Here is an 11,705-nt window from a genome sequence, read left to right as displayed (position 1 = left end):
TGTTATAAAGTATCAATTTTATAGAACACCCATTCTTGAAGTTTAGTGAATTTTTAGGGTTTTTGATTTTGGATTAATTGTGGTATTTTGGATGGATATTCTTGCTCTAATACACCTTATGGACATCCCTGGACAAACCCTTGGAAAAATTTTGAGTTTTTATGGGTGCATTGGAACTGACCCGTCGACTCACTCGTGCAGTTCATCAGACTCGCCGAGTCGTTCATGGACTCGACGAGTCCAGTCGGGAACCCAGAAAGATTTTGTTTTAATGTGTTTCTGTGTCTTCTGGATTGTTTGTTAATTGTTTTACAGGAACCATGTTTTCAAGGGGAAAAGGCTCTCGTGGAAGTCAAGGAGATTTTCCTTGGTTGCATTTTCCACAAATCAACTCAAATTCAACAAGAACCAAGTGGAAGAAGAAGCTTGCGGAGCTCCAGAAAAAGGAGATATGTGCTCCCAATACAATTGATTGGGAATGGTTGGGGAGAGTTCGTTATGAAGAAGAGTTGGCCCCTTATATATTCAAGGCATTTGTACACAATGCAGTATCCATTACATGTGATGGATGGAGTTGTGTCTTCCGTATTCAAGAGCCGACTTATCGTGAGCTGTATCTGGAGTTCTTTTCCACAATACACTTCCAGGGTGTGGATGATTATTATAACCCCGGAAGTATTACTTTTTGTCTTGGGGGTGAGCTTCGTCATTGTTCAATGGTCGAACTAGCTTGGAGTTTGGGGATATATGACCAACAAGTGTTCAACATGGATGCATTTCGTACATTTTTGGAGCATTGCCATAAAGCATTTCCGGATGGGAGCACAAGTTCAAGTTGGTGGAACACCATTGCTAATAAAGTTTACATTCCGAAGTCGGCTCAAGAAGGGAGCATACGATCACCTACACACTGCCTCATTCACCGGCTTATTTCAAACACCATTAACCAAAGGAAAGATGATGACAAGGTTTCTAACCTTGATTTTTTCTTTCTTTGGAGCATCATTACACCCAATACTTTTTGCAACATTCCATGGTGCATCGCTTCATACTTGGCGGAGGGAGCGGTCAAGGACCGCAAAACTTCAAAAATTAATAGTGGCATGTTCGTGACACGTTTAGCCCATTCTTACGGGTTAATGGCTAGTGGTGCTTGGAACTTGCTGACGGAGATCCCGACATCTCCCTTTAATCCTATTCTTTTCCGCAGGGCACGCATTATTGAAGATTATGGAGGGGGTCATTATGCTATCCCACATGACGATCCGGTGATCGGGCCCGAGGCACCGGAACGGAGGGTTCGATCGAGACGTGAGCGGGAAGTGGAGGAAGAACCGCCGGTGATTCCGGTGGACAATGACGAAGTACCAATGGATTGGTACAATGTCGAGATGAGGAGGCTCCAAGACCAAATGGCGAGGGTATTAATTTTAGCAACGAATCCCACGTGCGACTTTTTGACCATTATCATATTCCACACATTGATGGGGGTAACTTTCCCTACATTCCTTCTTGGGATGATATCATTAACGCAAGGCGAAGTGGAGCTGGTGGGGGCGGGGCTGTACATGGCCATGATGAGGAAGAAGATGATGATTAGTTTGTTTTATGTTTTATTGAAAAAATTTTATTGTTTTTTTTATTTTGGTGTGTTTTAAACTCTTAATTAGGACTTAAACTCTTATGTGCTTGATGTTTTATTTGCCTTGGTTTATTTCAAAATTTGGTTTAGGAAATGCTTGCATAAGGAGTCTAGAGTATGTGAGAAAAACATGGAAACGAGTCAAGAGAGGTCGACGTATTGAGTCTAAGTGTCGAGTCCGGTTCGAAAGGGCTTATGAGTGAACATTTACTGAAGCTATGGGAAGTTTTGAAGTCCACTAGAAGCTGGATTCAGGATAGAGTTAATTATTTTCCACCCAGCGACGACTCACCGAGTGCAATTAACCTACTCGACGAGTCGCAACGCGTTTTCACGATTTCAACAATTTTGCGCTAGTACTCGACGAGTCGTTTATATTACTCGACGAGTCCTTCATTTATTTACAACAAGGGCTGCTGATGGCTACACCACTTGACAACTTATTCTTTGCAATCAGTTACTGAAGGTTTTACAGTATTTTCCTGCACATTTGAAGCTACCCACATGCGATTTGATGCCCAAGACATGGATGAGTTGTTCCCATGGCTTAAGTCGGTTGAAGTAGGAGCTTAATAGAAGATGATCAGCCTATCAACTGCTACCCCATGGGAGTTTGTTCCAATTCCCTCTTTATTTTATTGTTCTTTATCATGCATTACATGCAATGAGGACATTGCATAAATTAAGTGTGGGGTAGGGGGTTGTTTTCATCTTAGTAAATTTAGAATCTTAATGTCCTAATATGGGTCGACTTTAAAAAAAATTCATACAAAAAATGTTTCTTAGGACTTAATTTAGAAAAATTATGGTAAACTGTTAATTAGGAGTCCATGTTAGAATTATGTTGATGATTGCATGAAGATCCAAATGTTTAGTTGAGCCTATATACGTTCTAGTGCATTTGTGGCTTCCTTATTCCAGTGAAATCATGGGACAAAAACACGACCTCACTTAGCCCGAAGGATGCAATATGTTTAGCATCGTGTACCAGAAATGTATCCAGGAAATTATTATTTTAGCCAATAAAGGTTGAAGTTGAGCGCCCCTGCTTAAGCATGTAGGGTTTTGAGTGAGAAAAAGTGAGGTACATGTAATTTAAAGAGAGAGAGAGAGAGAGAGAGAGAGAGAGAGAGAATTACAAGAAAAGTTGTAAGAATTTTGGAGCAACTAAAGTGAAGATCAAAAGATCAAAATTCCAAAAGTTCAAAAATTGAAGATACCAAAAATCAAACAACGAAGGTGGTGAATTCAAAGAAATCAAAGATCAAATTATCAAGGAAGTGAAGAATTCAAAAGAGCTCCATAGTGGTATCATAAATTGTAATTCTAGATTATGTATGCTTGGGTTGCTCAATTAAAAATACCTTGAGGATAGGAGGTTTTCTACGGATGGATTCAGAGGGATGCATAAAATGAGCATTGTTCGGGATAAGTGGGTGAATGTTTATGAGGATTGTAAGTATTTGGAATATTGGGAGGGGGGGTTAGGAAAATTGTAGACACAAATGCATGCGTTGCGGTCTTGGCGTAATGGTTGGGTTAGATTGGAGTTGTCCTATGTGATTCTAATGTGCTAAAATTCAGTTTTGCTTGGGGGCAAGCAAAAGTCAAGTGTGGGGTATTTTGATAGTTGCATATTTAGCCTTATATTAAGTATAGATTTTTATCATTTTCTAGCTAATTTATTGCATATCATGGACAAAAGATACTTAAAAGTGTTTGGATTGTGTTTTCAGTCCAAAAGCGAAGCTCGGGAGTAAAAGGAAGCAGGAGAAGCGGTTGGGAGCTCGAGAGTTGAACAAAGAAGAAAAATGCTAAAAATATAAGGTACTCGGGGAGTAGGGTCGACTACTCGGCGAGTTGCATCGAAGAATCGAGAAGATAAGGACTCTCTGACTTACCGTACACGGGAATTAAGTGATAGACTCGACGAGTCGGTGCAAATCTATAAAAACGACTGCTCAGATCGACACAAGAGATTCAGAAACACTTGGGGGGGAGCAAGCTGCAAATTAGAGTCAAGAGAGATCTGGAGAACGAAGATACAACCCTAAAACCAATTCCGAAGGAGATTTGAGGAAAATTTACATCATTCTTACTTTAATCTATTGCTCTTCATCATGTTTAGACTTTTAGATTTCATTTTTGTGCTGTTAATCACCTCAATCATGAGCTAAAACCTTTAAACTTCTGTTTGGGAAGACAATATTGAAACTATGGTTTGATATATGGTAGGATTAATTTAATATTGGTGATTTTGTTGATTCTATCTTGTTAAAGAGCCTAATGTGTGAATGACAACTATTTTTCTGTTAATAGGAAGATAATTAAGCTGCATGAACATCTCTTAATTGCTACCTCATATAATTTATGTGACCACTTTATTATATGACTAGGATTAGCGACTGTGAAACTAGAATTAATAGAAAAATAGGTAAATTCATGTGTGAGCTTGTGTGATGACCATCAACAAGAGGTTAGCTAAAAGACCAAATTAGTTAGCTATTACAAGTCTAAGTTAACCCGAATAAATAATCTAGTGAATTAAATTAAATTAGACAACTGGCCACTGTTTGAGTTAGTTTGTTCTCTAAGGGTTAGTGCAGCGAACATGAATCTAATCACTTGAATCGGTAGCCAATAGAAGAATTAATCCATTGCACTATTACCATAATATCAACCATAGGATCAATTGAGTTGAACTGAACGGAACTTCCCTTCGTCATTGAATTTAGTTGAATCTTTGCTTTTCTAGTTTTTAGTCTAAGTAATAGTTAGTAAGTTTCTAGTCTTGTAAAACTAGAGAAAACCCATTTTATTATTTGAGTTTAGATAAAATTAGTTTTTAGTTTTAATTTGCGGTTCCCTATGTTCGATACCCTACTTATTTAGCTTTACCACAATTGATAGGTCCACTGCCTTTGTGTGTTTATTTTATAATTAAAAGTAGGTTTAAAACTAGTTCGTTTCACACACATCAAGGTATTTCAGCTGCTCAAAATTCGAAATACTACCTGGCCTCAGAGACTTGAACCACTTGCCCACGTTTCCTGTTAGGGTACAGGGGAAATAGGTGTAGGTGATGTTGAGAGATGTCATCGTCCACTCGTATTTGTCGATGTGGTCATTTGGGTCAGTAGTACCGTCATATTTTGGTATGTTTGGTATCATCGCAGTGTGCGTAATCTTGTATTGTAGCAGTTCATTGCTGAAATTAGAGCTTGCACTTCGCATGGGCTGTCCATGTACGAGTACGACATACTGCTATATGCCAGACGTTGTTGTTCCTGGTAGGGGCTTGATATGGGCATATTTAGTTATAAAATTCATGCATTATCTTAATACTTTATGTTTTTTTTGTCTCATTTAATGAACAAAAGGTGCTTTATTAGTTTAGAATTTAATTTTTCAGCAACAATGACATGCTCGGATGGAAAAGGAAGCGGAACTACCGATTGGAGGCTTGGATCTTGGATTTTGAAGAAAGAAGGATGTTGCTGGACAGCTTGACCTCTCATCAGTGTTTTGGCCATATATCATGAACCGTAACTCCGATTGAAGAGATTCAAAATTTTCTGAAAACTAGACACAATTTCGGACGACTTTTGTGTTTTGAAAAAATGCTGACTCCAAACGGACTCGACAATTTGGGCCTCAACTCGACGAGTCACGTCGAACATTCGCGATTCTGGACGCTGACTTGCCGTACACGGGTTTTAAGTGACGGACTTGCCGAGTCAGTCACTAGACTCAATGAGTCACCTCTGTTCTGTGAAAATCTATATAAAGAACATTCCTGGCCGATACCCTAGCATATGGATGAACCCTTGGAGGCCAATTGTCGACTAAAGGTGCTGCTGGAGCGTGGGAAGCTAAGGAATCAACCCTACATTCAATTTTAAGGAGAATCAAGGCAAAATCAAGTTTACTCTTTACCTAATCTCTTGTTTGAACTATGTTTTTACCAATTGATTTCGTTTTTGAGCTTGTTTCTATTGTAATCATGAGCTAAAACTCATACCTTCTGTTTAGGATAGATGATTTTGTGATTATGGTTTGATTTTGTGGTTGGATTAATTAAATTTGGTGAACTTTGTTTTATTAAGCTTGTTAAAGAACCTTATGCATTAACCATAACTAATTTCTGTTAATTATCAAGTAATTAAGTTGCATGAACATCTCTTAATTACTTACCTCATGTGATTTATGTGAAAACATAGATATGTGCCTAGGATTAGCGAACGTGAAACTAGGATTAACTAGAAAGTGGGTAAATTAATGTGTGAGCTTGTGTGACAAACCATCAACAAGAGGTTAATTGAATTAGTAATTTGATTAACTAATTACAAGTCTTATTTAATCCCAATCAATAAACTAGGAAACTCATTGGTTCAATCAAATGATCACCGCTTGAATTAATTTGTTTTCTAAGAATTAGTAATAGCGAACGTGAACCTAATCACACTAATCAGTAGCTAATGTGAATTAATCCATTCCACTTGTTGTAAAATAAACCATAAGAATAAATTATTCGAACCTAAACAGAAGTCTCCTTAATTATTGAATTTAGTTGATTTTTATTTGCTTAGCTCTTAGTTTCTTAGTTTAAGTTTTAGTTAATTGTTTAAGTTTCTAGGCTTGCAAAACTAGAGCAAACCTCCTTTCTATTACTTGTTTAATTTAGATAATATTAGCATTTATTTTAATTGTTTACTGTTCCCTGTGTTCGATACCCTACTTACCTGAACTAAAATACTAATCGATAGGTACACTGCCTTTCGTGTGTTTGTATTTGTGTTTAAGTTAGTAGGATTAAAACTAGTGCATTTTACACACATCAGGGCTCGCGTATGTCTGGTTGTGCATGGCTAGTGGTGAGATGTACGGTTGTTATTGTTGTAAGTTTGGCTGTGATCCAAATTAACGGAATGCATATTGCCCTATCGGGTGAACTATATATAGGTTTGCTCCTGTGTACTGTTGCGTGGATGGTTTGAATGGTTGAGTGGTCGCCATGAAGAGGTTGAATTCAGGTGCTACTGAGAAAAGAACGCCAGGTCCATAGGAGCTGGATCCCAGGTTTATCGAGGTCTGCACACATGTGACTTGTGGCTGAGATACTTTTGGGATTAAACATGGAGCCTGTTGTGAAAACGGGTTGAAGGCCGGTGGTTGTTGTACAAACAACGACACGTGGGACAAGCCTGCCATGGTGGCATGTGGGTAGACCATCGATGAATATTGTGACTGCGGTTGAATATTGCGAGGGATCCAAGTTCTGGTGCCCGAAGTGTGGGGAAACGATTGTTATTACGAAACAGGTATCTCTGTTTGCTGTGTTACGACAATCTGTGGATTTGTGGTTTCGATTGATGCTTGTAGAGGTGGGTTAACTGTTTGACACCATAGACTGGCTATGTAGGCTGCCACCGTTTCAGCTGCAGATGTGGATGGTGTCGGTGAGACTTGCGTGCGATTTGAAGCATGTTCTTCCTGGATGGGAACTTGCCCTCCATCTAACGGTTGCATTAGAGACACTAGGCTTGTTTCCAATGCTCTTGACGTCGCCATAATTTCGTCTGCCATTTTTTCTCTTTGGTTGTGCTTCGTGGATGTATCATTCTGGAGATACGTCCGGATGGCGCCAAATGTTGTGATATGTCAGAGATTGTTGAATTGAGATTGAGGGCACTACTAGAAAACATCCCTTTAATGACGCGCAAACAATGACACGCGCTGATAGAGGACACGCATTTGAGTGTGCCCTAAAAAATAATGTTAGTTTTGCAAAATTTGAAGGATAAAGGACACGCATTTGTACGTGCCCTAAAATTAGTGTTAGAAAAGAAAAAAAAGGAAATGCGGAGGGCGCCTTTCATAACATGCGTGTCATCTAAGTGTGTCACTTTATAATTTTTAATGAAACACGCGTTTTAAGGCTGAATTTCACCCGCCTATTGGATCCAAAAAAATTAAACCCCCCGCCTCTTCCGGTTAGCAAGAAAAAAGCCCTAGGGCTTCGTCTTCATAGTAGAATTGCTCTTGATTTCGTGATCAAATGCCAAATGAAGATGATGATAACGATCATCGTCTCGGCGAAGTCACCCCAACCTCCATTTTCATGCGACCCTTCAGCACCTACATCGCTATATCCCTTCTGTAACATCAAATTACCTACTCCCAACCGCACTCACAACGTCGTTTTACAACTTACTTTAGACGAGAAAGTTTTGCAGTTGGTTCACAAAGCTCTGGGGATTCCTCTCCTTGGGATCTCCTCTTACGAGCGACGGTGGTTTAGGGGAAGGAAAATGGCAGTGATGGGTGGGTTCAATCCCTTAGATTCACTTCTAATCCGACCTCCATCTCATCTAACATTTTTCGATCTTACAAAGAAGAAGACGACTCAACCGGCTAAAACATAGGTCGGACTCGGCAGATGAATACCTAAATGATGTTCAAAAGCTAATTGATTTTTGGTTTTGCTTTCTCTCATCTCCGGTGTGAAGGTTTGACTTTTTTTCATCACTATTTCCTATTTTTGATGTTTAACTAATCGTTTTTCTAATTTCTATAAAATAATTTTTTACTAGTTTTCCATTTATCCCAACTCCATCTTTATCTTCTCTAATATTAAGGCTTTTTATTTGAAAATGTGATTTCAAGAATGACGACCTTATATTCTTTTTCCAGAACTGGAAGTCTAGAAGGATTGTAAGCTTATTTGAATTGATATCTTTTCTGTTTTGTTTTTGGATATGTCGTAGAAAGAAACTTAACAAATTGACTTGTTTCATGATTATAGTATTTGTTTGTTTTTTCTATTGGGTTCTCTGCTTCATGGCTTCCAGACTGTTCATGTGCTCACTGATAACTGGTCGCTGCTAATTTTTTTTCTTAAAATCATAAGCAGGTTTTAATATTTGGTTCTTGGTTATTAATCACACTAGATCTTTTTTGCATCAAAATCAACGTGTTACACAAAGGTAAATAGTAAATAGTAATACTACATCTTTTTTGCATCAAAAACATATTTTGTTGAAGTTGATTTATGTAAATTTTATGATTAAGGACTTTTATCAAACACTTGGTCTGCGTAGGTTCAGAAACATGGGTCTGGAGGAAGAACTATTGACGTGACACGTTATAAAGTGTATGAAGAGCTTAGACATGATCTGGCATGCATGTTTGGTATTGAAGGTCAATTAGAAGATACACAAAAGGACTGATTGGGAAACTTGTTTATGTTGATCATGAGAATGATATATTGCTTGTTGGTGATGACCCATGGGAGTAAGTCGCTAAACTTCATCATCTCCTTCTGTAATTCTTTATATGGTCATGACTTTTACCTTTTTTTTAACAGAGAATTTTTGAGCTGTGTTCAAAGCATAAAGATACTGTCGTATTTTGAAGTACAACAGATAAGTTTAGATGGGGATTTGGGTAACATGCCAGTCCCTAATCAAGCTTCTAGTTGGACTGATAGTGGGAATCCATGGAAAGGGCAATGTGAAGACAACTCAGCTACATCTTTCAACAGGTGAATGCTTTATGAGGTGTGAGGGCATATCTGTCTTATTAGATTCCGAGGGATCAATGAAGAAGAAGTATGTATTCTTGTAGGCTTTCTGATATAGAGTTTCCTGTTAATGGCTAGTGGTGAGTGTGCTTCCCAATGCTAAATATGAGGTGAATGTGGCTTGCTTTCACCCTTTCTTTGGGGGTGGTATTTCTATGGCACAATATCCTAACACTTTGTAGACATTAGTTTATATACTGACTAGGTTTCACTTTATATTCTCAGGACAGCGGAAGAGCTTGGATTAGAAAAACACTCATTCAAGCTAAGTTTGATCTTATTTTATTTTATGGTTCAATGTACTAAATTATTCTTGACTTGTTTTAACTACTGTCTTCTTGAGGAGTTTTTAGCCTCTTTATGAAGCATAACATGCCTTAAATGGCTACCATAGTTTTTTCTATATAAAGATGAACATATCATCATTTAAGTTTATGATTTCAACTGCTAATTTATGTAGTCAGATCACATGCCTATATTGCTGATGTTAATTGTTCTTTCCTGCAGACCACTTAGAAAAATTGGAGTAACTTTTGAATGGGATCTCTGTACTAAAATAGTTCACACCTCGTGCAATGGACTACCTACTCTTATGCGTGGAGTGCATCTCCACCAAGTACGTGGTTTGTTGATCAATTGTAATTTCCAAGTATTTCATGTATTTTGTAGTCATTTGGTGCCTAACATCACTATAGGGACAAACTAAGAGATTTTTAATATTGTGATGAGATATTCATGTATTTTCCATGCTAATGATTTGACTTTGTTTTTGTTATTTCTGGCTGACGTGCATCACGTGAGATTCGAGACCACCGAGTGGTTTGATCGACTTGAGGGCTCTGCTCGGAGGATGGAGTAGCGGATCGTGTCCATCAAATTTGGAGGAGGCGGTGAATAAAATGGACGAAGAGAATCAATATGAGGGTGGTTTGGAAAAGGTTGGAATGGAGCTGGGGAAGAGGAAAGTTACATGTATGCTTCGCTCCTAACTTCCTTTTCCTTTTTTTTTGCTGCCTATAAAGTGTTCGATGAAATGCTTCTGTGGTGTTTCTATTTCAGGATACTTTAATAATGAGATCTTGTTCCTGACTGTGTCCCAGTCTCTGGATGTACAACTAAGGCATGATATTTGGGGGTTTCTTTCAAGAAGCAAATTCAATGGGAGTTCCGAGACTCGGATTGATTATGGTCTCAATGAAATTCCAAAGGATGTGGCGATTGCTTATTGTTTCAATGAAATTCCAAAGAGGAAACCTTCATCCATAAAGCCTTAGCTCTGAATCAGTTCACCGACCTTATCAGAATGGAGGTACATATGTATACTGTGTATGGTTGTAAGAAAATTGATGATATATTTAATAATTAAAATGTTTTTTGGTATTTAGATTGCACTGAGTGGTTATTCGGAGGTGCTAACATGGATTCTATGCTCATACAAAGAAAATTTTGCTATGTTAAACCGTAAAGTTGACAAATCAACCGCAGTTATTTTTGGTAATCCTCACTCTGCAGATTTTGAGGTTTCTTTGCCTTGTATCATTATGCCTCAAACTTGTATTGTTTTTCTATTAAATAATAATAATAAACTTGTCAATTGTGGATTCAAGCGCAGCTAAAGATCCTAAATCACCATGGATGCCATTTTCTATGTTGTTTGAAGCAGTTTCTGCTAAAGTTGAACTTGATCATGTGAGATTGGTGCATATTTTGTATGAATCTTTTAGGGTATGTTTTGTATTTTTGTGTTTTTTAAACTTTGTATACAAACGAAAGTGTTTAAAATCTTATTTGGTGATATATTTAGGAGAAAAAAATGAGTCAAGAAGAGTTTACTAAGAAGTTGAGATCGGTTGTTGGGGATCAAATATTGAGGTCAACAATATCCAACCTCCAATGCAAGAGTTTACTAAGAAGTTGAGATCGGTTGTTAGGGATCAAATACTGGGGATCAAATATTGAGGTCAACAATATCAAATATTGGGGATTAAATATTGAGGTCAACAATATCCAACCTCCAACGCAAGAGTTTACTAAGAAGTTGAGATCGGTTGTAGACCATTAAAAAAACAATTTTTGTAATTTCTAAGGAGGCTCATTGTGAAATAGGTGGTCACATTGTGATAAGCCCCAAAAAGATGTTATTTTGTTTAATAACTCCTACCCATTTTGGTCGTGATTTTCTTATTTATATAATTAGACATACACATAACACATGCCCTTATTACTTTGGGGAGCCTTTCTTTATGATAATTCACCAAGATGAAACTTTAGGTCATGTCAAACTTCGCATTCAAAAGAAATTGCAGGTTCCTGATGATGACTTCTCCAAGGTACTTACTTACTTATATTAATTAATTCAAAATTCAAATTAATAAACTTTGTGCCATTCTATCCTACTTATTATTTTCCTATTCTGGAAAACCTCAATGCTTCTTCTGCTTTAGCATTGTGCATTGTTCAGGATGAATCATTACTGAAAGC

Source organism: Lactuca serriola, chromosome 1 (genome assembly GCF_051521515.1).
Source record: "Lactuca serriola cultivar US96UC23 chromosome 1, Lser_US96UC23_V15, whole genome shotgun sequence".
NCBI lineage: Eukaryota > Viridiplantae > Streptophyta > Magnoliopsida > Asterales > Asteraceae > Lactuca > Lactuca serriola.
Note: the sequence above shows the minus strand (reverse complement) of the source record.